This window comes from Pongo abelii, chromosome 8 (genome assembly GCF_028885655.2).
Source record: "Pongo abelii isolate AG06213 chromosome 8, NHGRI_mPonAbe1-v2.0_pri, whole genome shotgun sequence".
In the NCBI taxonomy this organism is placed as follows: Eukaryota; Metazoa; Chordata; class Mammalia; order Primates; family Hominidae; genus Pongo; species Pongo abelii.
Window position 1 is genome coordinate 57,280,433 of NC_071993.2, and position 26,088 is coordinate 57,306,520.

Here is a 26,088-nt window from a genome sequence, read left to right on the forward strand (position 1 = left end):
TCCAATTAGAGAGTGCCCAAGGGGATTCAGCATAATTACTTGCTTGGTTGGCAAGTTTTTGGGCTCTAACCTTGAGTTTTTTTATGTTGTCATACACTAGGCCAGATTGATTTAGGTAAAAACAACACTCTTCATTTAAGATATACAGAGTCCTCCTTTTTCAGCAGTGAGTAAGTCAAGGCCTTGGCGGTTTTGGAGGACAACTGCAGCTGAAGAGTCAACTTGGGCCTGGAGGACTGATAAAGTTTGTGATATGTCTGTGATGCTAGCAGAGAAGTCATTAAGCTATGGAAGGTCGTGACAGAGGTTGAAATGCCTGCTATTCCAGTACCGAGAGCAATAGTGGAGGCAGAAAGTCCTAAACCGACCATCAAGGGAATTAGTGGAATAACTTTTTTTGTCGTGTCGGTGTCATGAGGGGAACAGGGAGCTCTTCGGTCCCATTTGCAAACTGAATTTTGGGGATAAGGAAAACTAGTGTGCATGTGCCTGTCTAATTAGCAGGTAGACACACGCAGGCAGAGGATCCACAGAGGAAGAAGAGACCTTGTGTGAGGCAGAACTGGAGATGTAAAGTAAAAAGGTGAGAAGGAGTGCTGAAAGGGGTATCATACTTCATTATTATCTAATGGTTCCTTTGTAGTTCCAGCTGGTCAAGTGGCAACAATATTAAATCTCTAAGAAGAAAAATTATCTTGATCAAACTAATGTATGAATACAATTTTACTTTTTTTCCCTTCCCACCTGACTGCTTTAAAAAGGAATTGTTTTTGCTGTGTTAACCATGGTGCTTGTACAATGCAAAAGCAATTCTTAAAAATCAATCATTTATTTCCACTTATGTAACTATTTTAAAAATTTTTTTAATTCAGGGTACAAAGATTTCCCCTAAGATCTCAGGAGTAGAGGCTCCTACACTAAGCATATTCTATCTTCCATGCCACAAAAAGTTCAGGGGCAAGCTGGTCTAATAGTCTCAGGACTTTGACTGACCCTGCAGTGACAAAGTCACTCTCTCAGACTCAATATGAATAAGACAGTCCCGGAAACTGCTGGCAGCTATGTTGGGCACAGAAGGAGAACCAGAAGGCAGAGCCAGGAGACTGAAAGAAGCCAGATCCCGGGAGACATCGATGAGCCGCTCAAGCAACCTTGTTTGAAGCCTCAATTACTTTGGAACTCTTCAGTTAAGAGCCAATAAATTCCATTTTTTAGGTCAGAGAGAGTCAATTTTTCTGTTACAACCAAAAATATTCTAGCTAATATAGCTAATATGAGGATTAAAGGGAAAGGCACACTTGAGTATTCTGGGTTAGATTAGCATAAAATTAGCAATTCTGAATAAAGGCAAATAAATGTCTTACCAGAAAAGATACTTGATAACATCTGAAAAGAAAACACAGGCTGCTATAAGGGCTATTTTTAAGACAGCTCAGGCCCGCACAGTGGCTCTCGTCTGTAATCCCAGCACTTTGGGAGGCTGAGGCAGGCAGATCACTTGAGGCAGAGAGTTCAAGACCAGCCTGGCCAACATAGTGAAACCCCATCTCTACTAAAAATACAGCAATTAGCCAGGCATGGTGGTGGGTGCCTGTAATCCCAGCTACTTGAGGCTGAGGCAAGAGAATTGCTTGAACCTGGGAGGTGGAGGTTGCAGTGAGCTGAGACTGTGCCACTGCATTCCAGCCTGGGCGACAAAGCAAGACGGTTTCAAAGGGAAAAAAAAAAAAAAAGGCAGCTCAAATAGTATAAAAATTGACTTAACAATGTTAGCAGCAACTATACAATTTGTCACTACTTATCTTTCCTTGCCTCTTCCCTCCCAAATTTGCTAGATCCTAAGTCTTTCCCACCTCCGTTAACAGCCTCTTTATTTGGTTTAAAATCTTAAAAGTCCCAGATCTAAAATCTTTTTTATTTTTAGAATATCGTTACACAGATGTAACTAGGCCTAAAATCTCAAGTCATTCTTGACAACTCCCTCTTTCCTTCTTGCATTCCATTTCCTATCTGTCATCAAATCCACTGGTTGTACCTGCAGAATCTATCTAGAACCCACACACTTCCTACTACCTCCACTGCTCGCTCTGGACCAAGCCACTAACCCCTTTGCCTGGACTGCTGAAGGTGCCTCCTAACTGGCCTCCTGCTTCCACCTGTGCCCACTATGGATTTGCAACAAAGCAGCCAGAGTGATCCTAAGAGAAAGCATGTTAAACCACATCACACCCCATTCAGATCCCTCCAACGGTGCTCCAACTCACTCAGACAAAAAGCTAAAGTCTCCAGTGGTCCACCCTCCTTCCGTTCCAGCCTAATAGGTGTTCCTTGCACCTGCCACTCACAGTCCTGCTGCAGGACCCTGGCAAGTGCAGGTCCCTCTGCCTTTAATGGTCTTCCCCAGGACTGCTGCCTTGCCCCTTCCAAGCACTTACTCAAAATCCCTTTCTTATTTACAGGCTTCCTGCCCACCCTATTTAAAACTGTAATCCCATCCCCATGCCTAGCACTCTTCTCCTTTCTGGCTGTTTCTTTCTCTTTAGCATTTGTCATGCTATATAATTTGATATATTTTTCTCTGTATTTTATTGCCTGCCACCTGCTCCAGAATATATGCTCCATGAGGCCAGGAGGGTTAGTCTGTTTCACTCACTTTATATTTTTAGCACCTGGAACAGTGCTTGGCACATAGTCGATACTAAATAAATATTTGTTGCGGGAATGACTGAATAGACCAGAAGGAATTAAAACGTTATGCCAATTCCTTTTACTTTTATATACAAACCAGATTTTCCCAAAAGAGCAGTACAGTGGATAAACTATCCCATTTCCTTATCTCAACACAACTGAAATGATATAAAAACCACACCACTTCCTTTTGCTCACTTCCATGCCTGACTTGTGTCAAGATCCGGTGAGGAAAAAGTTTCCACTGTTTTCATGGATATCCTCAAGTTTGAGATATAAATTAAAAGGGCTTAAGAAAGGCTTGTATAAGTAAACACCACATCCCCAAATCTAAAATGTCTAAAATGTTGCTTAAGGCAAACAATGACTTGGGTTATGCTTTTACAGTACCACATGTTATACCAAGTTAAATAATTATGGAAATAATTACAGACAAAAAGAAAAGGCAGTCTTTCTTTGGTACAAACAATGTGGTCTGACAAAGGGAACTTCAAAGCATGATCTAAATTCAACTGCAATCTTTCAGTAAACAACACACTGAAGGTTCAAAGGTAGTATGTGTACGTAAAATTTAAGTCTCTAACTGCCTTGAATAAGGGCAGAGGGTGTTAAAATAGATTTTTAACAATTCTTCCCTGACAAGCATGACCAAAAAAAGGACAGCATAGAAAACTAAAATCTTACAAACCCATAGGTTTAAGAAAGAACTCCCTCAAGATGACAGATTCCTGCTGTATGCACGTGAAGCTCAAGAACTTGGGAACCTAGAAGAGTTTCCCGCCTTGGGAATGAAATATCTGTACTTTATTTTCTTTATTCTGCGTTACAACATCTTTTCAGGTTGAAATGTACTGGTTTAGGGTGTTGTAAGAAGTTCTAGGCTGGGCATGGTGGCTCACGCCTGTAACCCCAGCACTTTGGGAGGCCGAGGCGGGCGGATCACAAGGTCAGGAGATCGAGACCATTCTGGCTAACATGGTGAAACCCTGTCTCTACTAAAAATACAAAAAATTAGCCGGGCGTGGTGGCTGGCGCCTGTAGTCCCAGCTACTCGGGAGGCTGAGGCAGGAGAATAGCATGAACCCGGAAGGTGGAGCTTGCAGTGGGCCGAGATCATGCCACTGCACCCCAGCCTGGGCGGCAGAGTGAGACTCCGCCTCAAAAAAAAAAAAACAAAAAAAGAAGTTCTATGGTATGAAATGGATTTGACATTTACTTGTCCCTGCTTTCCTTTTAGCATCTTTTTTTTTTTTTTTTTTTGGTTTTGGTTTTGGTTTTGGTTTTTGATATGGAGTCTCACTCTGTTGCCAGGCGGTAGTGCAATGGCACAATCTCGGGTCACTGCAACCTCCGCCTCCCAGGTTCAAGCAATTCTCGTGCCTCAGCCTCCCGAGTAGCTGGGACTACAGGCATATGCCACGACACTTGGCCAATTTTTGTATTTTTGGTAGAGACAGGGTTTCACTATGTTGGCCAGGATGGTCTCAAACTCTTGATCTCGGGTGATCCACCAGCTTTGGCCTCCCAAACTGTTGGAATTACAGGTGTGAGCCATGGTGCCCAGCCCCGTTTAGCATCTTTCTTTAAGCCCAGGTACCTCTCTGATTTTTTCCTGGGATTTCTAGTTTAAACACACATCAACTTGCCTTTTATTTCAAAGAAAGGATTGTTAAGTAACATATAGCACTGCCTTACATATTGTTAAACTTTCTATAGATATATGTATAATGCTTTAATTTTGTTCACATAACACTGTGAAGTATTTCCATGATAGATACTTGTAGTTCTTCTTAACTCATTTTCATTGTTATCTAGTGTTTTATCCTATGAATATCTTATGGTCATATTTGCCCATTCTCTTGTTGATGAACATTTTCTTCTTAGAGATGGGGTCTTGCCATGCTGGTCCAGGCTGGAGTGCAGGTGCTATTCACAGGTGCAATCAGATTGCAGTGCTTCAGCCTCCCGAGTAGTCCCAACTACAGGTGCATGCCACAGTGCACAACCATGTTGATGGACATTTTAGATCATTTCCAATAATTTAGTATAAGCAATGCGGCAATAAATAAACTTGAAGAGATGCTTTTGTTGTTGTTTGGGCTGATAAACCTGTAGGTTGGATTTGCAGAAGTGGGATTCTAGGTCTAAGGGAGGTTTTGGTTTTTTTGAACAATACAGGTTAGAACTGCATGGGTCAATTTATATGCAAGTTCTTTTTGTTTTTTGAGATGAGTCTCACTCTGTCGCCCAGGCTGGAGTGCAGTGGTGCAATCTTGGCTCACTGCAACCTCCGCCTCCCGGGTTCAAGAGATTCTCCTGCCTCAGCCTCCCGAGTAGCTGAGACTACAGGCGCATGCCAGCAAGCCTGGTTAATTTTTATATTTTTAGTAGAGACGGCGTTGGCCAGGCTGGTCTCAAACTCCTGACCTCAGGTGATCCACCTGCCTCAGCCTCCCAAAGTGCTGGGATTACAGGCATGAACCACCACTTCCAGTCTCTTCTTTTCAATAAGTATAGCAATCTCTTCATATTGCAGGCAAACATGGGCTGAAAATACAGTATTTAGCTGGGCGCTAGTGGCTCACACCTGTAATCCCAGCACTTTGAGAGGCCAAGGCAGGAGGATCACTTGAGCCCAGGAGTTTGAGACCAGCCTGGGCAACATAGTGAGACCCCATCTCTATAATTCAAAAAATAATAATAAAAGAAAATAGATGATTCACTTTGTCTTTGGTGCCTTTGTCTTACATTTAAGTCTTTAATCCATTTTGAGTTTATTTTTGTATATGGTGAAAGACAGGGGTACAGTTTCACTCTGCATATGTATATCCAGTTTTCCCAGCACCATTTATTGAAGACCGTCTTTTCCCCAAAGCATGTTCTTGGCGCCTTTGCCAGCTGGCTATAAATATGTGGATTTATTTCTAGGTTCTCTATTCTGTTCAATTGGTCTATTGTCTGGTTTTATGCTAGTACCATGCTGTTTTGGTTACTAGAGCTTTGCAGTATATCTTGAAGTCTGGTGGTGTGATGTCTCTAGCTTTGTCCTTTTGGCTCAGAACTGCTTTGGCATTTGCAGTCCTTTGTGGTCCTATATTAATTTTAGGATTTTTTTTCTATTTCTGTGAAGACTGTCACTGGCATTCTGATAGGGATTGCATTGAATCTATAGCTTGCTTTTGGTAGTATGGTCATTTTCACAGTATTAATTCTTCAAATCTTTGAATATGGATGTCTTTCCATATTTTGTGCCCGCTTCAATTTCCTTCATCAGTGTTTTACAGTTTTCCTTGTAGAGATCTTTCACCTCCTTGGTCAAATGTATTTCATTTTTTGGTAGCTTTTGTAAATGGATTACTCTCATTTCTTTTTCTGCTAGTTCATTATTGGTGTATAGAAACACTACTAATTTTTGTATATTGATTTTGTACTCTGCAACCTTACTAAATTAATTTATCAGTTCTAAAAGTTTTATGGTGAAGTTTTTAGGGTTTTCCACATATATGATCATGGCAATTCGACTTCCTCCTTTCCAATTTAGATGCCCTTTATTTCCTTCTCTTGCCTAATTGCTCTAGCTAGGACTTCCAGTCTTCATCTTTCATTATATCATTTTGTAATTCCAAATGTAAATCCTGATATAAGCACAATTTTAAAATACTGAAAAACAAAATAATAAGTTTAACAAATAGAAAGATGAATCATATTAGGTACAGAAAGCCTCAATATTAGGTATGTCAATTGTTCCTAAATTAATTATAAATTTAATGAAAGTCTTTATCACATTAAGGAAGTTCCCTTCTTAGTTTGCTGAGAGGTTTCATCATGGAGTTAAATTTCATCAAGTACTTTTGCTTCATCTAGTGATATGAGCACAGAGTTTTTCTCCTTCAATGTGCAAATGAATTAATAAATTAATACTAATTCATATTAAGAACTTTATTGAATAAACCATCTGTGGTGGTTTTTAAATATGTCCACAAATTCTTTCATATTCTTCTTTTTAAGAGGTGGAAACTAATTCCTTTGAGTATGGGTTAAACTGAGTGACTTCCTTCTAACAAACAGGATAAAGGAAAAACTACAGGCTTCTGCCTGTAATAACAGCACTTTGGGAGGAATAGGCAGGAGGACTGCTTGAGAACAGGAGTTTGAGACCAGCCTGGTCAACATAGCAAGACCCCATCTCAATTTAATATTTAAAAAAAAAAGAAAGGAAAAAGTAATGACTAGGTCTAAAAGGCACTGCAGCTTTCTCCTTGTTTTTTTTGGATCACCAGATCTGGAGAAAGCCAGCTGTCACAGTGTGAGGACACTCGAGCCTATGGGAAGGCCCATGGGGTGAAGAACTGAGGCCTCCTGCCAACCGCCATGTGAGTATGCCACCTTGGAAGTGTATTCTCCCTGAGTCAGGCTTTCAGATGACTGTATCCCCTGCTGACTTCCTGACTGCAACCTTGTGAGACATAAAAATTAGAACCACATCCAACTAGGCAACTCCTGAATTCTTATAAATTAGGGTTTCATGTCATTAAGTTTTGGGATAAACTGTTATGCAGCAATGATAATTAACACACTTATCTTGGATTCCTGAGATAATTTCAATTTGTCATTATTGTATAATAAATAATGCATTCAGTCTTTGACCCTAGTTCTTGGGAGAGAACCTCTAATTCATGGAATTTCCTTGGTAGTAGGAGTGCCTTTGTTACTCAGGAGCCTCATGGATCATTCCTGAGATTATGCTAACAATTGACTCAGAACGGGGGAGATTATGCTAACAAGATGACTCAGAATGGGGTCTGCTCACCAGAAAGGCCACCATGTGTAGAAGGATGGGGTTTGAGCTAGCTAAGCCTCTAAGGAAGAAAGCAGAGAACACTGAAGGTTTGAGTTCAATCACATGGCCGATTATTCCATTACACCTACATATAAAATCTCCACACACCATAGCTCAGGTAGGCTTCCTGATTGGTGAGCATACTGATGTGTCAAGAGGGTGACATACCCTGATCCCAGGAGAAGAGAGCACAGAAGCTCCATGTTAGGAACCCTCCCAGTCCCCTGTATCTCATTTGGCTGGTCCTGATCTGTATTCTTCATAATTAAAGTGTAACTTAAGTATACCGCTTTCCCAAGTTCAGTCAGTCACTTTATAAACTATCAAACTTGAGGGGATTCACGCGAACCCCCAGATTTGCAGCCAGTTAATCGGAAGAACAGGTGGTCTGGAGACCACCAAACTTTTAACTTGTACTTGCAGCAAAGGCAGTCTCGTTGGGAACTGTGCCCTTAAACCTGTGGAGTCTCATGCTATCTCTGTCAGAACTGTATTACAGTCAGCATTGTAGACATGAGATATATACATATAAAATATTTAAACATAATACTGGACTTGTTTTGCTCCTATCTTGTTAGATTTTACATAAGCAAGACTGGTCTATAATTTATTTCATATTAGCCATGCTTGGTTTTGGTACCAAGGTTATACTAGTCACAATAAACTGAGGAACTTTCCTTAATTTGCTATTCTCTGGAATGGCGTGTGTAAATCTGGACATACCTACGACATGGATAGTTTAAAAGAATTCACCCTTAAGATAATCTGGGCCAGGTAAGGAGACTGGGCCTCGGGGCGAGACTCTGGAGCTGGTCCCGACCCCCAGACTACTCTCCCCCATGGCTGACTGCGCTGGGCTGCAGAGGGCCGGGGCTCCCACCGTTCTCGAAATGCCACAGGTACTAAACAGACAAGTACTTTGAAACAAGAAGATGCTTCTAAAAGGGGAAGTTCATTACACCTGCTCACTACAACGATGTAGTGAATGAACGTTCTATTGTCAAACTCTGTGGTTATCCTTTATGTCACAAGCAGCTGGGAATTAAATATAAAATTTCAAAACCAATAAAGTCTATGATATTACTGAAAGAAAGTCTTTTTGCAGCAATTTTTGTTATGAAGCATCTGAGTTTTTTGAAGCACAAATTCCCAAAACTCCAGTACGGTGAGAGGCATCCAGATTTTCAACTGCTAAAGTAAGGGCAAAGTGGCCATTCTGGAAAAGAAATACAGTTATGCAGTAAAGCCATTAAAACATCAGATATCGACAATCCTAGCCACTTGGAAAAGCAATATGAATCTTCTAGCAATAGTTCTTCCAGTACTCATAATGACAGCAGCAGCGATAATGAGCAAGACTTTGTTTCCTCCATTCTACCAGGAAACAGACCAAATTCAACAAGTATTAGACCACAGCTGCACCAAAAAGCATAATGAGAAAGAAAGCTGGTCTCAAAACTAATGCCAAACACAAAGAACAGACAGTAGTGGATGTCACTGAGCAGTTAGGCAATTGCAAATTAGATACTCAGGAGAAAGCTGCCACATGTGAACTTCCTTTACAGAAAGTAAATACTCAAGAGTTCTTCAAATAGTACTTGCCTGAAAGATTAAAGCTTCAGAAAATTCTGAAAGTAAATACAGTAGGTCAGAAATAACTCTAATAGGCATAAGAAAAGCGTGGAGCATTTTAACAGAAAATTTGCCAAACCAAACCAAGTTTCTAGGTCAGTATCTAGTTCAGTGCAGGTGTGTCCTGAAGTGGCAAATAGAAACTTACTTAAAGTTTTGAAGGAGACTTTGATTGGGTGGAAGACAGAAGAAACTCTGAGGTTTTTGTATGGCCAGAATTATGCTTCTGTGTGTCTGAAACCCAAAGCCTCTCTGGTTAAAAAACTTAGTGACGCTGGGTGCAGTGGCTCACGCCTGTAATCCCAGCACTTTGGGAGGCTGAAGCAGGTGGATCACCTGAGGTCAGGAGTTTGAGACCTGACATGAAACCCTGTCTCTACTAAAAATACAATAATTAGCTGGGCGTGGAGGCAGGTGGGCGTGGAGGCAGGTGCCTGTAATCCCAGCTACTTGGGAGGCTGAGGAGAACTGCTTGAACCCAAGCGGCGGAGGTTGCAGGGAGTGGAGGTTGCACCACTGCACCCCAGCCTGGGCAACAGAGCAAGACTCTGTCTCAAAAAAAAAAAAAAAAGAAAAAGAAAAAGAAAAGAAAAAAAAAAGAACTTAATGACATAATCTCAGACCCAGACAGTCATTCCCCTGCCTGGAGGGAGTCTCAATAGCTTGGAAGAGTCTTTACCTTTTAGGTGCTCAGATACAGCCATTAAACCACTGACAAGAAATTGGAAAAAGAAACAGAAAAATTAAATCTGAGGATCAGGGAATTTTATAGAGGATGATATGTTTTGGATGAAGAAACCACCAAATCACAAGACTCAGAAGGGATACGTCTTAAAGACAATGAGCTTTTCCAGGTCCTTAACATTTGGAAAACTCTTCATAGCAAATCTTGGAGCAGAAAGTGTTGCAGGAAGTCAGGGACCCCAAACAGAGGGACCGGCTGAAGCCATGGCAGAAGAACGTGGATTGTGAAGATTTCATGGACATTTATTAGTTCCCCAAATTAATACTTTTATAATTTCTTATGCCTGTCTTTACTGCAATCTCTAAACACAATTGTGAACATTTCATGGACACTTATCACTTCCCCAATCAACACCCTTGTGATTTCCTATGCCTGTCTTTACTTTAATCTCTTAATCTTGTCAGCTGAGGAGGATGTATGTCGCCTCAGGACCCTGTGATAATTGCGTTAACTGCACAAATTGTAGAGCATGTGTGTTTGAACAATATGAAATCTGGGCACCTTGAAAAAAGAACAGGGTAACAGCAATGCTCAGGGAACAAGAGAGATAACCTTAAACTCTGACTGCCAGTGAGCTGGGTGGAACAGAGCCATATTTCTCTTCTTTCAAAAGCAAATGGGAGAAATATCGCTGAATTCTTTTTCTCAGCAAGGAACATCCCTGGGAAAGAGAATGTGCCCCTGAGGGTGGGCCTCTGAAATGGCCCCCTTGGGTGTGGCCGTCTTCTATGGTCGAGACTGTAGGGATGAAATAAGCCCCAGTCTCCCATAGTGCTCTCAGGCTTATTAGGACAAGGAAATTCCCGCCTAATAAATTTTGGTCAGACCGGTTGCTCTCAAACCCTGTCTCCTGATAAGATGTTATCAATGACAATGGTGCCCGAAACGTCATTAGCAATTTTAATTTCGCCCCGTCCTGTGGTCCTGTGATCTCGCCCTGCCTCCATTTGCCTTGTGATATGTTATTACCTTGTGAAGCACGTGATCTCTGTGACCCACACCCTATTCGTACACTCCCTCCCCTTTTGAAAATCACTAATAAAAACTTGCTGGTTTCACAGCTTGTGGGGCATCACGGAAACTACCCACATGTGATGTCTCCCCTGGACGCCCAGCTTTAAAATTTCTCTTTTGTACTCTGTCCCTTTATTTCTCAAACAGGCCAACGCTTAGGGAAAATAGAAAAGAACCTATGTGACTAACGGGGCAGGTTCCCAGATAACGAAGGATAATGAAGAGATAATTGTTAAATTTTCAAGTAGTTTCTTTAGTCATTCTGCCTTTTGGTTTACAGTGCCATCTCCACAGTTGGCATTACTATTTTACAGATAAGTTGAAATTTGCCCTTGGTAAATTTTCATAAATGTGCAGTATTTTTTCTAATGTAAAAACAGCCTAAAATGGTGGGACAAAGTTTTCACTAATTCTTCATGTACTAAATGAAGTCTCTGAAGAGGCCTGTTTTTTTTTTTTTTTTTCTTAAAAAAAAAGAAAAAAGAAAAAAAGATCATCTGGGCCAAAGGTTTATCTCTAAGTGTATGAAAGTGGGTGGCTCTTTTAATTACAAATCCAATTTCTCTAATAGTTACAGAAATATCCAGGTTTTCTATTTACTCTGTGTCAATTTTATTGTTAAAATTTTCTAGAAAATTGACATTTAAATTGTGAAATTTATTGGTATAAAGTGATTCAGGATATTTTATTTTTAAGACTTTCTTGTGTATCTTCCTTTTACATCCTCAGTATTATTTATACATATTTTTTCTTGATCAATCTCTCAAACAGTTTATTTTATTAGCCTTTTCATAAAAAACAACTTTCAGCTCTGTTAATCCTCTTCAATGTATCTTTTTTTAAAAAAATCATCATTTCAAGCACCAATTCTATCATACTTATTAGCTAGAGGCTTGGATAAGTTTCTCTCTGTGCCTAAGTTTCCTCATGTGTAAAGTGCACATAATAACAATACCCTCCTCATATGGCTTTGTGAAGATTAAATGAGATAAGCTTTGTAAAGAACATGGAATGGTGCTTGGAATAGAGTAAGAACTCTAGAATTGTTAGTTTTTATCTGTATCATCTATTTTACTTCACTTGAATTTACTGCCATGCTCTTTCCCTAACTTAGATTAGCTTATTAGTATTTAAATCTTCTTTTAAAATATGAATATTTAAGGCTTCAGGGTTTCACACACGTTTTAATATGTCCTAAGTTTCTTTTTTTTTTTTTTTTTTGAAATAAGGTCTTGCGCTCTGTAGTCCAGGCTAGAGTGTAATGGTGTGATCATGGCTCACTGCAGACTCAACTTTGCAGGCTCAAGTAATCCTCCCATCTCAGCTTTCTGAGTAGGGGCTACAGGGGGACACCACTGTGCTGGGCTAATTTTTATTTTTTTTTTGTAGATGCAGGGTCTCACTATTTTGCTCAGGCTGTTATTTTCTCTATTGTTTTGTTCTAAGTGTTCACTAAATTGATTATTTTATATTTAATCTGTGGGATTTACAGAAGTGTGTTTTTAAATTTCCAAATGTGTATAGTTATTCATTTCCTACATGCTTTCTTTGCCAGAAAACATGGTTGATTTTATTTGAAATGTATAAGAACTTGCTGTATAGCCTAGAAATGGTCACTTTTATATAACACTCCACGTGTACTTGAAAGAACTTTTTTTTTTTTTAAGAGTTGTGAGGGGTATTTCAGACTTTTCATTTTTAAAGGCAAGGTCTTGCTCTGTTGCCCAGGCTGGACTGCAGTGATGTGATCACTGCTCACTGCAGCTTCCAACTCCTGGGCTCAAGCCATCCTCCCGCCTCAGCTTGTCCAGTACAGGCATCTGTCACCATGCCTAGCTCAGACTAACTTCTAAAATCAAATGACCTTGCCATTCTCTCTGCTTAAAAACCTAAAAAATATCCTCGTTTCATATGATAAAATTAGTAACACAAGACTTTTTGTGATCTGACATCTGCTGAGGCCTCTACTACTCTCCTCCCCTCTCCTCCATACCCTTATGATGCTCCAACTCTACCAAAGTCAGTGCAGCCGCTCTCCCTTCACAGGTACTCCTTCCAGGCTTCCATTCCTCCGCACAGCCTTTGTGTCCTCGTTGTTCTTTGCCAGAGTAACTACGATGTTCTCTTCAAGACTTGATCTGCGAGTTCCCTTGTATATGCAATCCTCGATCCCAACTCATTAGGCTGCTTCAGGAGTCCTGTTCAACTTCCAATACACCCGGCACACATCACAGCTGCTTTGCAGATCTTAAGCAATGTTCACTCAAAAATGGCTTAATGATGACTTGGTTATGTGCCATGTACTGACTATCCAATGGTAAATAAAACAGACATGATTCCTCCTCTTATAAAGCTTAGTCAGCTGATTTTTTTACTTATCTTGCAGCAATGTAATTGCCACTGTCTAGCACATTTCTAAGCAAAGGAATAAAAATGTTCAATAAATAAATTTAAGGAATAAAAAATAGTAATAGCTTCCTAAGGGCAATATATTTGGGGAATTAAACCAACCATAAAACCATAAAATGCACTCTAACAGTTCTTTATAAGTATACTGGCATCTAAAAATGTATCTCTAGATCTTACAGTAACAGCCAGTTACTACTGACAGTGCTAGCTCAAGAACTTCGTTCCCAAAATCACCATCCTTTTGTGATTTCTAGACATCAGAAAACAGAAATTTAGACTCACATCATAAAATGGAGGACCTGAATATACTTAAAACCTCTCTTTCCAAAATATTTCTGGTTTATTTCATATTTTGAATTAGCTTAAAACTTTCAACTATCATGAATAGTTCAGCGCTAAGTTTACCGGTTTTTTTACATTATGACATAAGAAACCTAGTAATATAAAGCTGTATTCATAATTAAGTCTTTCTCATATTGGTGCCGAACAATGCACCTACTTTATGTAAAAACAGGCTTATACTTCCTGAACATATAAGGGCTGTCTTTAAAAATTATCACCTCAAAAAGGAGAACTTTGGGCCAGGTGTGGTGGCTCATGCCTGTAATCCATCTCAGCACTTTAGGAGGCTGAGGCAGGAGGATCACCTGAGCCCAGGAGTTCAAGGCTGTGGTGAGTCATGATCATGCCACTGCACTCCAGCCTGGGCAACAGAGCAAGACCCTGTCTCAAAACAACAACAACAACAACAACAAAACTTTGAGCTAAATTAAAGGACTAGTTCTAAAGACTAGGAAATGTTAAAATGGGTATAAGTAGCCAATCTAGTGAATTACACCCTCACTGGGCAGAGCTGGCTAGCTTGCAAGCTGGCTAGAAATGCAGAATCCCAGACTGTGCTGAATCACAATCTTTTAACAAGACCCCCAGGTGACATGCACGTACACTAAATTTGAAAAGCAGCAGATAAGACCACCTTTATTTAGCTGCTTAGTCTACCCTGTTTAATTTAAGCATCCTGGAAATACTCACTTATTGAGCAATGAACTTTTTTTTTTTTGAAATGGAGTCTCGCTCTGTCACCCAGGCTGGAGTGCGGTGGCGCTACCCAGGTTGGAGTGCGGTGGCGCTATCTCAGCTCACTGCAACCTCCGCTTCCCAGGTTCAAGCCATTCTCCTGCCTCAGCCTCCCAAGGAGCTGGAATTACTGGCATGCACCACCATGCCTGACTAATTTTTGTATTTTTAGTAGAGATGGGGTTTCACCATGTTGGCCAGGCTGGTTTCAAACTCCTGACCTCAAGTGATCCACCCGCCTCGGCCTTCCAAAGTGCTGGGATTACAGGCATGAGCCACTGCATCCGGCCTGAGTAGTGAATTTTTTTTAACTTCCACTCCCCTACTCTCCCTACCCCAAAAGAGAGCAAGATGCTTTCTGGATGCTTCGTAGTATTTACTTACTCACCCAAAATATATTTATTGTTCATATACTGTGTTAGCTGCCATAAAGTTAAACTATTACTTTTTAAATGGCACAGGTAAACGCTAATAAAATTCAGATAAGGAAAGGAAAGTTAAACTAATATTTACTGAATGTCTACTATGAGATGTGATACGTAGGAACAACATTCCCTGGTGTCTATTATTTGCCAGGCATTGTTCTAGATACTGCTCAAAATAACTTTCTGCAATCATGAAAGTCTCTATGTTACTCAATAAAGTAGCCACTAACCATATGTGGCTACTCAGTAGTCAAAATACAAGTGGCTAATGACAACCATATCGGACAGTGCAGTTCTAGAAGCTTATACTTACTACCTATTTGATTCACTGACCAATCCTGACAAGCCAGCGTAAATGTGGATCTAAGGCACAGAAGTTATTGGTAGACTATCGAAAATGGTATGACTAGTAACAGGGCACAGAAGCTGCAATTCAAATCCAAAGACATGGGAAAAGAAGATTAATTCTAGGCAATGGGATCAGATAAGCCTTCATCAAAGTGTTGGCATCTAAGCTCACACTTGAATAATGGACAGATTTCAACATACTAGAATGTGAGAGAGGCATTCCAGACTGGGAAATCCAGAGGCAAAAGCACAAAGTCAGAAAAGCATGGTAAAGATAAGGAATAGAATGAGATCAGTAAGACTGAAAAACAGCATTACTATATAGTTTTATATTTGGTTTATCTTACCAATTATGATTTTTCCTAAAGAACAAAGGAATAAAGAATGATTAAGTGTAGGCAGGAATTAATTCATAAGATTCTCAAATGCTAGTGTAAAGTAGCCTGAACTTTACTCAGCAGACAAGGAGAAATCACTGGAGGTTTCAGAGCAAAGAAGTGAGTGCATCATGGTTTAGAAAAATCACTCTTGAAGCATTACATGGGATGAAAGGGACAGGGTGAGGTAGATAAGCCAAAGGTTAATTACAGTAGTTCACACAAGAAGTAACCATCCCAACCAAGAGGCAATGAGAATAGAGAAGTGGAAGAAAACTATTATAGAGGTGGCACTGACAGAATTTAGCAACTTCTAGATCTGATAGAAAGTAGAGATGCAGTTGTCTTAGGTAGTTCCCAGATTTAAATCCTGGGTTGCTGGAAAGATTACAGACCATCAGGAGACAGAGGTGCAAGAAGCTTTTGAAAACATACAAGTAGCTCTAACTAAGGCTGGGAGAATAAACAAATGTGTTCCTACTGTTCCTAAATTCTCAGAAACAACAGAAAAATGTTTAAAAATAGAAGAATATTATGTGTAACCGAGATGGAAGACAAGAATGGGTACCAAAGGCAGGAAGAAAAGGTAGTATGTTAAAAGGAAAAATTATTAAATATATAACAAAAAAGTGGAGTTAATTTATAAAACCAAAATGCTGGCTCTTTGAAAAGACCCATGAAATTATCTAGAAAGTTCAATATCCCTAGGAAGTCTAAGCACAAAAATAAAGAACAAATTAATAATACGAAGTACAAGGAGGCCTACCAAAAATAATTATAAATATTCAAGTATAATAATATTAAATAATAATTAACACTTAGAATTCTATAGGCCAGGCACTGTTCTACATACTTCATATGTTAAATTCCTTAATCTTCACACTAACTTTATGAAAGGGATATTCTCATTAGGCATAATTTTATAAGAATAAATCTGAAAATCAAGAATGTATGGACCGGGCGTGGTGGCTCACGCCTGTAATCCCATCACTTTGGGAGGCCAAGGCAGGTGGATCATTGAGGTCGGGAGTTCGAGACCAGCCTGACCAACATGGTGAAGCCCCATCTCTAATAAAACTACAAAACTTTAGCCAGGCGTGGTGGCAGGCGCCTGTAGTCCCAGCTACTTGGCAGGCTGAGGCAGGAGAATTGCTTGAACCCGGGAGGCGGAGGTTGCAGTGAGCCAAGATGGCACCACTGTACTCCAACTTGGGTGACAGATGGAGACTGTATCTCAAAAAAAAAAAAAAAAAAAGTATCATTTTCTATAAAGATATTAATACAAAAATTAACTCAACAGGGAATGGAATACACAAACAGACTAACAACCTAAGAAACAGAGGTCCCCAAGATGGCAGTGGGATGGAGGGGAAGGAGGGTGGTGAGGAGGGCAGTGGGGTGAAGGGTGGGGAAGAGGGACTAAAAGGCTTTGGTGCATAGTGTTTAAAATTTTATATAGGAACTTATTAATAGGCTGCTTACATAATCTTTATACACACATACATACACGTGTGTGTGTGACTATTTTTAAATAGAGATGGGGTCTCGAACTCCTGGCCTCAAGCAATCCTCCCACCTTGGCCTCCCAGAGTGTTGGCATTACAGGCATGAGCCACCGTGCCTGGCCAATATATAATCTTTTAAAAATAAAAAAAAAAAATCATTTTAAAAAGAGGCAATGAGGAAAAAGAAAAACAAAAGGGGCAATGAGACGTTCCCTAACCCCTGCCCTATAAAAGACAGAGCAGGGAAGGGAGAAAGAAAAGGAAGGAAGAAAGAATACATAAGATATAATCAGAGGTTAAACTGGAGTATCTGTGACACTGAGACTGGAAATTACCTTTCACAGTTGAAACCATAAGACAGTAGTGCAAGACAGAAATTATTAGGCTGGAAGATAAAGTTAGGAATTGAACTGTAGTAACAGAATATGAGGAGAAAACCTCATATTACCTGAAAACCTTGTGGCATGCTCTCCCTACTATATCATATGGAGCTGCAAATTCACAAACCACCGTCTGCATTTAAAAGCACCCAAAATGGGCCAGGCGCAGGGGCTCACGTCTGTAATCCCAGCACTTTGGGACGACAAGGTGGGTGGATCACTTGAGGTCAGGAGTTTGAGACCAGCCTGGCCAACACTGTGAAACCCCGTCTCTACTAAAAATACAAAAATTAGCAGAGAGACAGAGCGAGACTCCACCTCTAAATAAATAAATAAATAAAATTAAAGCACCCAAACTGGAGAGGGATCAAAACCAGAAGTAAATCCACTAAGCTTAAATTAAGAAAAAATAATAGTATCTTTAAAACTTAAGAGGAGGCAGTCTGAATGGAAGAGAGTGGGACTAAACAGCCTCTTTTTCTGGAGTTGCGGAATAATCAAAAAGCCTGAAAGCGAGACCTGGATGACATTTCTGAGACCAGGAGTTCTAGGTTTCTCTACAGAAGCAAGTGGGTGTGTGGTTAATTTTTTGTGTGTGTGTGGGCGGCGGGGGACAGAGTCTTGCTTCGTCGCCCAGGCCGAAGTGCAGTGGCGCAATCTTGGCTCACTGCAACCTCCACCTCCCGGGTTCATGCCATTCTCCTGCCTCAGCCTCCCGAGTAGCTGAGATTACAGGCATGTACCACCATGCCCGACTAATTTTTGTATTAAAAGGGGCCAAAAAGGAAATAAGAGACCAGAAGCCTGGAGAAGAGGCACGCTGACAGCCCTAAGGGAGGGAACACAAAGTGCCAATCTTTATCTTATGTGAATGCCCAACACAAGGCACCTCCCACAGAAGAGGCATTCAACTACACCCCAAGAACAGACAGGATGGCTTGTCAGTGCTGTCAGCCAGCTTCTTCCCAAGGCTGGAGTACCAGGTCCGTCAATGGAGCCTGCGGAGTGACAGAGAGGAAAGCTCTACATAGGCCCAACAGCATGGGCTCCTTCTTATGAAGGGTGACCTAACTACTGCCGCTGCCAAATGCCAGCTAACAAGGAGGGTGCAGAACCAACACTCCAGATGCGGGTTCTGCCCAGAGAACACCCTACTGCCAGCACAACTGAGGGCTCTTAGAGCATTCTCATATGAAAGGATGGAAATAAGAGCTCAGGACCAACTGCAGTGGTGGGGATTTTAACCCTCTTGTTTCAGATATTTCTTTTTTTTTTTGAGACGGAGTCTCGCTCTGTCGCCCAGGCTGGAGTGCAGTGGCACGATCTCGGCTCACTGCAAGCTCCAACTCCCGGGTCCACGCCATTCTCCTGCCTCAGTCTCCCGAGTAGCTGGGACTACAGGCACCCACCACCACGCCCGGCTAATTTTTTGTATTTTTAGCAGTGACGGGGTTTCACCATGTTAGCCAGGATGGTCTCGATCTCCTGACCTCGTGATCCGCCCACCTCAGCCTCCCAAAGTGCTGGGATTACAGGTGTGAGCCACTGTACCCGTTAGATATTTCTTTTAGTGATTATAATCTGCCACCAATCTGCAAGGTCAGTGACAGAGTAGATCTAATGGGGCATGAGGGAATCTCACTAGTAAAAGGGGCAGACCACAGCAGACCCTCGTGGTGCTCTGCAGCTCACCCCTCTCCGCACTGTGGCTCTGGTGGGCAGGTCTATGTGGCACGCACAGCACCTGACTCAAGTGGGAGTGGAGGCACTGCTCTGTTTTGTTCCTCGGAGACTTTGCAAACCTAAGGGAGACTGCTCAACAGCATGGAGGCACAAGCACAGACCTGCCGGAGTTAAAGCTCACAGAGCAACCTTCAATTAACAACAGGTGAAAGTTGGTGCATGCATGTCTCAGGCTCCCTGTCCTTTGGTGGGACAACAGTGAGGTACATTCAGAAGACACCCACAGGGCTGAATCCCAGTTGCCCGCAGGGGGAACTGGATCACCCACTTAATGAAACTTCCCTCCCTTCTCTGTCTCACTTTTCCCGTTGTCTCACTTCTGCTTTTTGGTTCATCTCCCAAATAACCTATCAGCCAGTAAGTCTTTTTCTCAGGCTCTTCTTTCAAGGGAACACAAACTAAGTGGTAAAGTCAAGATTGAAACTGAAGTCCTCTGGCTACACCGCCTGTGCTTTTAAACAGAGTATGCTGCGCTGGGCACAGTGGCTCACTTTGGGAGGCTGAGGTGGGCAGATCACCTGAGGTCAGGTGTTCAAGACCAGCCTGGTCAACATGGCGAAACCTCGTCTCTACTAAAAATACAATATTAGCTGAGTGTGGTGGCGGGTGCCTGTAATCCCAGCCACTCGGGAGGCTGAGGCAGGAGAATCACTTGAACCCAGGAGACAGAAGTTGCAGTGAGCCAAGATTGTGCCACTGCACTCCAGCCTGGGCAACAAGAGCGAAACTCCGTCTAAAAAAAAAAAATAATAATAATAGTTCAACACAAAGCCTGACTTAAAAAACAAACAAAACACAAATAACTTCCTTCCTCAATAATGTAATGTCTTCCAGTTTTACACATGTATAATTATAATTATAAAACAATTAGTGATTATTTTCAACAGAGAGTATTAGACTGTTTCTAAATATTGCAAAGTTCTAAATCAGTCACCAGTTAACAGTTGATAAGAATTTTAATAAATGCGTTTTAAAAGCCAGTTTTATATAATTAAGTAACTTACTGCCTTACTATACAATATTTCTCTCATGAACAGTACCATAATAATGCCTATCTGTTAATATGGAACCATCGAATTCCACTTAATGAATTTTTCACAGATCCCCATTCCTTAAGCGGTAATTCTATTAAAACAAGATACCATCCTTTGGTAATGGTGTCAGAATTATACCTGTAGAAATACTTTAAACATTCTTAAATTTTACTAAATCTTACACAGCATTTAACATGATAGCAAAAGAGATAACTATGAACAGAATATAATTTATTTCCTTAAAAACTGCTTTTGTAAAAGAGGTAATACTTTGCTTTTTTCATAAAATCTCCCTTTGAATATGTTAAGGCTGGAAAAATAATGCCAAACAAACTTGTTGCATATAAGCAAATTAAGAGACCAACAGTACAGTAAAACATAAATTTTAATGTTTCTCTACATTTAGAAAAGTAGGATCCAACTTATCTTGGCTATTAATGAGGCCAACATTATCCCCACCATCCAGGCTCAAAATTCGGGTGGCATCATCTCTTTCCAACATTTAGTCACACATCAGTGTCCCTTCTTCTGCCACGATATCTTTACCACTGAGTCTTTCTTTTCTATTTCCACAATCACCACTCTGATTGAATTCTGATCAGCTCATGCCTAACTACTGCCACAATCTCCTCACTCAGCTCCCTACCTCCTCACTTCATTTCTCTAATGATGTATAGTTTATATATCACCGCTAGAGTAATTTCCCTAAAAGAGCTTTCTTCACATCATACTTCCTGCCCTTTCTAAGACCTTCACCACATTCCTACAAAAACATTCATTTTCTATCCATCCACTTTTCCAGAAATATCCTTTACCCATCTAAATTTTACTCATCTTTCAAAGCTCAGCTCACATAACCTCCACCTCCTATGTTCTACCTGTGCTTCTCAGTTACAGGACTCTGACTAGAAGCAACAATTTACTCCTGTGGCATTCCTCACTTTTGCATGGCAATGTTGGTTATCGTTACTTATATTACTTGTATACATACCTTGCTAACTGGACTACACACCAAGGGTGGGGAGCAGGTTACTTTCTGATTCCTCCTTTGTGACTTGCTGCCACATAGTTTAATACGGACCAAAAAAGTAATATCCTGTAGAATAAAAATAAGTGCTTTGGGGGCTTTAGACTAGGAAAAGACATATATTTATGTCTTTAATATATTTAAACTCAAAGCAATACAGATTGGAAAGAACTTTAGGGGTGAACTGGCATTTGAGATGGGGTTTTTAAAGTTCATAGGCACTCCACAAGAGAGAGAAAGGGCCAAAAATATGCCAAGAGAAGAGAGTAGAGAAAATGAAGGACAATTTCAAATCACTAGCTGAAGAGTATAGTACATAGGGGAATAGAAGAAAATTAAACATTTTCTAAACAACCAATGCTTAAACGGGTAAGTTGACCCCCATCTTAAGTTGACAGCTTCATTATTTCTTGCTTGAAACAGTTAAGAATAGCCTAACTTGTCTCTCTAGTTTTAGTTTTTCCTTTTTCGAAACTACAATTCATATCAACAATGATATGGTTTGGCTGTGTCCTCACCCAAATCTCCTCTTGAATTTTAGCTCCCATAATTCCCACATGTTGTGGGAGGGACCCAGTGGGAAATAATTGAATCATGGGGGCAGTTTCCCCTATACTGTTCTCTTGGTAGTGAATACGTCTCACAAGATCTGATGATTTTGTAAGAGGTTTCCCCTTTCGTTTGGCTCTCATTCTCTCTGCCTGCTGCCACCTAAGATGTGCCTTTCACCTTCTGCCATGATTGTGAGGCCTCTCTAGCCATGTGGAACTGTGAGTCCATTAAACCTCTTTCCTTTACAAGTTACCCATTCTTGGGTATGTCTTTGTCAGCAGCATGAAAACTGACTAATACAACCATCATATTAATTTTAACAAAAAATTACGATCCAAAATACCTTTAGATGTTAAAATTTTTCAGTGACTGCCCATTTTTCACAAAATAAAGTTTAGACTCCTTGCCATGGCATTCAAAATTCTTCATAAGGTCCTTTCCAGCCTTGTCCCTCAAACTCTCTCTCCTATTCTAAATTCAAGCCATACAAAAATTATTCTATCTTCTGTACATTCTATACACTTTCAAGCTCTGCCTCCACCCCGCTCTGGGCTCTGCATGAAATTAATTCCCTTGCCTTCTGTGAGTATGGAAAACACTCAAACTATTTTTCCTCTGCCCTCTCACCAAAACAATCAACAGGGAAGACTTTTCTTACCAAATGTGTGAGGGTTTCTGCCCACCAACAAGCAAGCAGACAATTCTGCATCAGACACCAGCTGGAACCTCCAATTAAATTCCAACACTACCCGCCTGGAGACAGCATCAGATCCCACAAGTTGAGGGATCCATCCTCAAGACGGCCCCCACTTCCAATGCCAATGGCAAGCCCAGGTTATTTTACCTGTTCTTCTGATCAACCAGCCATAAATCCAGGTACCCACAACCCCTTTCTCAGGTTCTATTAGTTTGCTAGAGTGGCTGACAGAATTCAAGGAAACATTTATGTTTACAGGTTTATTATAGGGGATGTTACAAAGGATAGATAAAGAGATGTACAGGGCACCAGAGCCTGCACATGTTCAGCTATCCAGAAGCTCTCTGAACCCAGTTCTTTTGGATTTTTATGGAACGTTCATTCTGTAGGCACGACTAATTAAACCACGGGTCACTTGTGATCAACTTAACCTTCGCCTTCTCCCCTCCCTAAATGTTGGGGGTTGGTGGGGGTGGGAACTGAAAGTTCTGACTCTAATCCTGCCTTAATCTTTCTGCTGACCAGCCCCCATCCTAAAGCTACCTAGAGGGCTGTCATCTACCAGTTAACTCATTAGCATACAAAAAGACATCACTTCAGAGGTTTCAAGGATTTTAAGAGTTGAATGCCAGGAAATGGCATCAAAAACCACATATGTATTTTACAATATTACACTTTCCAATTTCCATTCAGCAATCTTCTATTTATCCATCAAGACTCTGCTCAAATATTATCTCTTCTGTGAAGCCTGCCTGACAATTCTCTCCTCTCACAACATTGGTGTAGTCTTTCCAGGTGATGTCAATACATCTTTGTTTTTTGACATGGTCACTTGTATTTTTAAATTCTTTTGAAAATTATAGCTGTATGCAATTATGGGCATACCAGTGATGTTATAATTATAATCTATGTACACAGTGTGGAATAATCAAATATATCTTTTCAATTATAATATAGCACTTCCCAGATTGCACTTCAATAATTGTTTTCATGCTCATCCATCCCTAGACAGACTATTTTTTGAGTATAGCTAGGAACCTGTTTTTATTTAATGTTTTGCATTCTGACCTAACACAGTGCCTGGCATACAATAGGTGTTTAATAAATGTTTAAAGGGTGAAAGAAATGGACAGATGAAGGCAAAGCTACACTATCTTTAAAATTAGAGGAATTTGTCCTTACTCTGGCAGACAGGCAAAGTGTCACCGACAATACAAGCAAAATTCTCTCTTAAGATAATTTAAGCTGGCAGCAACATGTAAAGTGAAGTAGGAGTGAGAAGCAGCACAAGGTGGGAGATCCCTGCAATATTTTCCGTGAGATGTAATATAAAGACCTAAACTTGGATGGTGAAGGGGGATTCGGAAGGAGAGGATTCAAACATTTGTGATACATTAGAGAGGTAAAACTGATAGGACTTCACTTGTGCCTAAGGGTAGGAAGCAATGAGGAATCCGATACAGCACTGAGACTCTGAGCCTGGGTGACAAAGAGGTCCATTAACAGAAGGAGAAATAGCGGGTGCAGAGCTCATGATGAATGATGTGCTAGATAACGGGAAGTCTGAGGCACTAAGCTTGAGCCATCTGTAAACAGCTGAAAATATGGGCCTGAAGCTTAGAGAAAATGCCACAACTGAGATAGGAAGTTGAGAGAGATCATTTTAGAGATAATTGCAGAAATCATGAGACTAGGAAAGACATAAGAAAAAAACAGAATAATTTCTAAGATAAAACCTTGGTGAAGGTCATTATTATTTAAGAGTAGGAGGGGAAGGAAAAAAGGTGAAGGAGTAATTAAATAAGTAGAATCAGAAGAGCACACAGTCATGGAAACCAAAAGAACTGAGAGAGAAAAAAACGATCACAACTCTACCAATCAAACAATATGAAACCTAATAAAAGAATTCAAGAGTTACGGTATTTTTCAGAAGAGCTAATCCAGCGGTTTGGCAGGGGCAGGAGAACGGCGAGTGAATGCGGCAAGTATTAACAGTAACAGCGAGCAAAGCCTGCCACTTTCAGAAGCGTAAGCGTAGACCACTTCATAAAACCATACATTCTATTTCTTAAAATGTAGATTCCCCAAATAATTCAAACCTTTTACCTGATCATTAGGCTCTAAATGGATTTTAAAACAGTAAGCCTGATTTTCCTGTACATACTGTCTTAGGATGGCTTCTTTCCTCCTATTTCTGGCATGACAGCAGTTCCTACCTCTTTAAATTCTATTTCCAAAGATCTATTACTCTAACATGTTAAAAAATCTTATCCTGGGCTGGGTGTGGTAGCTCATGCCTGTAATCCCAGCACTTTGGGAGGTTGAGGTGGGAGGGTCACTTGAGTCCAGGGGTTCAAAACCAGCCTGAGCAACACAGAGGGATAATGAGACCCTGTTTCTACAAAAAATAAATTAGCTGGGCATGGTGATGTGTGCCTGTAGTCCCAGCTATGTGGGAGACTGAGGCAGGAGGATCGCTTGAGCCCAGGGGGTTGAAACTATGCTCACTGCAGTCCAGCCTGGGTGACAAAGCAAGATCCTGTCTCCAAAAAAAAAAAAAAAAATCCTGAATTCTAAAAAGCATAAAAATTTCAGAATAACATAAACATTCATTTTTCAATATAATCTTTTTTTTTTTTTTTTTGAGACAGAGTCTCACTCTGTTGCCCAGAATGGAATACAGCGGCGTGATCTCAGCTCACTGCAACCTCTGCATTCTGGGTTCAAGCAATTCTCATGCCTCAGCCTCCCAGGTGGCTGGGATCACAGGCTTACGCCATCATGCCCAGCTAATTTCTGCATTTTTAGTAGAGACAAGGTTTCGCCATGTTGGCCAGGCTGGTCTCGAACTCCTGGCCTCAAGTGACCCACCTGCCTCAGCCTCCCAAAGTGCTGGGATTACAGGCACACCTGGCCTAATCTTGCATTCTGAACTCTGCTTTGCAAACTTAGGGGAAGAAATAAACATATAAACCATTTAATGCTTATCTTCTAAAAGGAGATTTATGAAAGTGATTAGTAAGAAATAAATACCTTTCACTCCTGAAGAGGTTCAACATTTATGAGGAATATATATTAGAATTACTTATGAACTCATCAGGAAGATGATTAAGGAAACTAAAGAAGCTACTATAAAGTTGTGGTGTTACAAAGAAACTGAAGAATGCTCAAATAAAGCTGCAGTGTAGAAGGATTATTTTCAACTATTAAAAAATGAGAAATTTCATATTATTCTAATTATGTTATTTTCCTTACCTCCAAGATGTGGCTAGATAAAACTGTACTTCCGATTTTCTCCAAACAGCTTTGACCTATGCTTCCATCTCATGAATTCCAAGACAGTATTAAACTGATGCATATTTTCATAAGTCTGTTTAGAAAAAAAAAGAACTTATTTAAGACTTAAGGAACTTTGTCAGAATAATACATTAGAAGCAATACTAGAAGCGTTTCGCATGTACAACTATACATTTTCAAAGTGAAGTCAATGAAAATTTCTACAGTTTTTAAGAAATCTATCACTTTACTATTTTCCTCAACCTCTGCCCAAGCTTTACATTTGTAAAGTTAGTTCTGTGGGAACAGTACTTCCATA

The 26,088-nt window shown here is 40.5% G+C and overlaps 1 protein-coding gene and 1 pseudogene across 25 annotated transcripts in view; one reads left to right on the plus strand and one right to left on the minus strand.

Moving 5' to 3' along the window:
* The window catches only part of BMPR1A (bone morphogenetic protein receptor type 1A), a 168,649-nt gene that overhangs the window by 60,151 nt on the left and 82,410 nt on the right, over positions 1 to 26,088 (minus strand). For 10 of the 25 annotated variants that reach the window (XM_024253909.3, XM_063727574.1, XM_054522329.2 and 7 more), the window contains one exon: positions 25,749 to 25,863. The exons of 1 other annotated variant lie outside the window; for it this stretch is intronic. The gene's annotated coding sequence lies outside the window, so the exon portion shown is untranslated. Of the gene's footprint in view, positions 1 to 12,912; positions 13,227 to 21,208; positions 21,314 to 25,748; positions 25,864 to 26,088 lie in introns of all 25 variants that reach the window. 14 more of the 25 variants (XM_063727584.1, XM_063727581.1, XM_063727582.1 and 11 more) reach the window with 4 other exon arrangements.
* Positions 8,368 to 26,088, plus strand: part of LOC103891637 (putative RNA polymerase II subunit B1 CTD phosphatase RPAP2) — a 99,144-nt pseudogene continuing 81,423 nt past the window's right edge.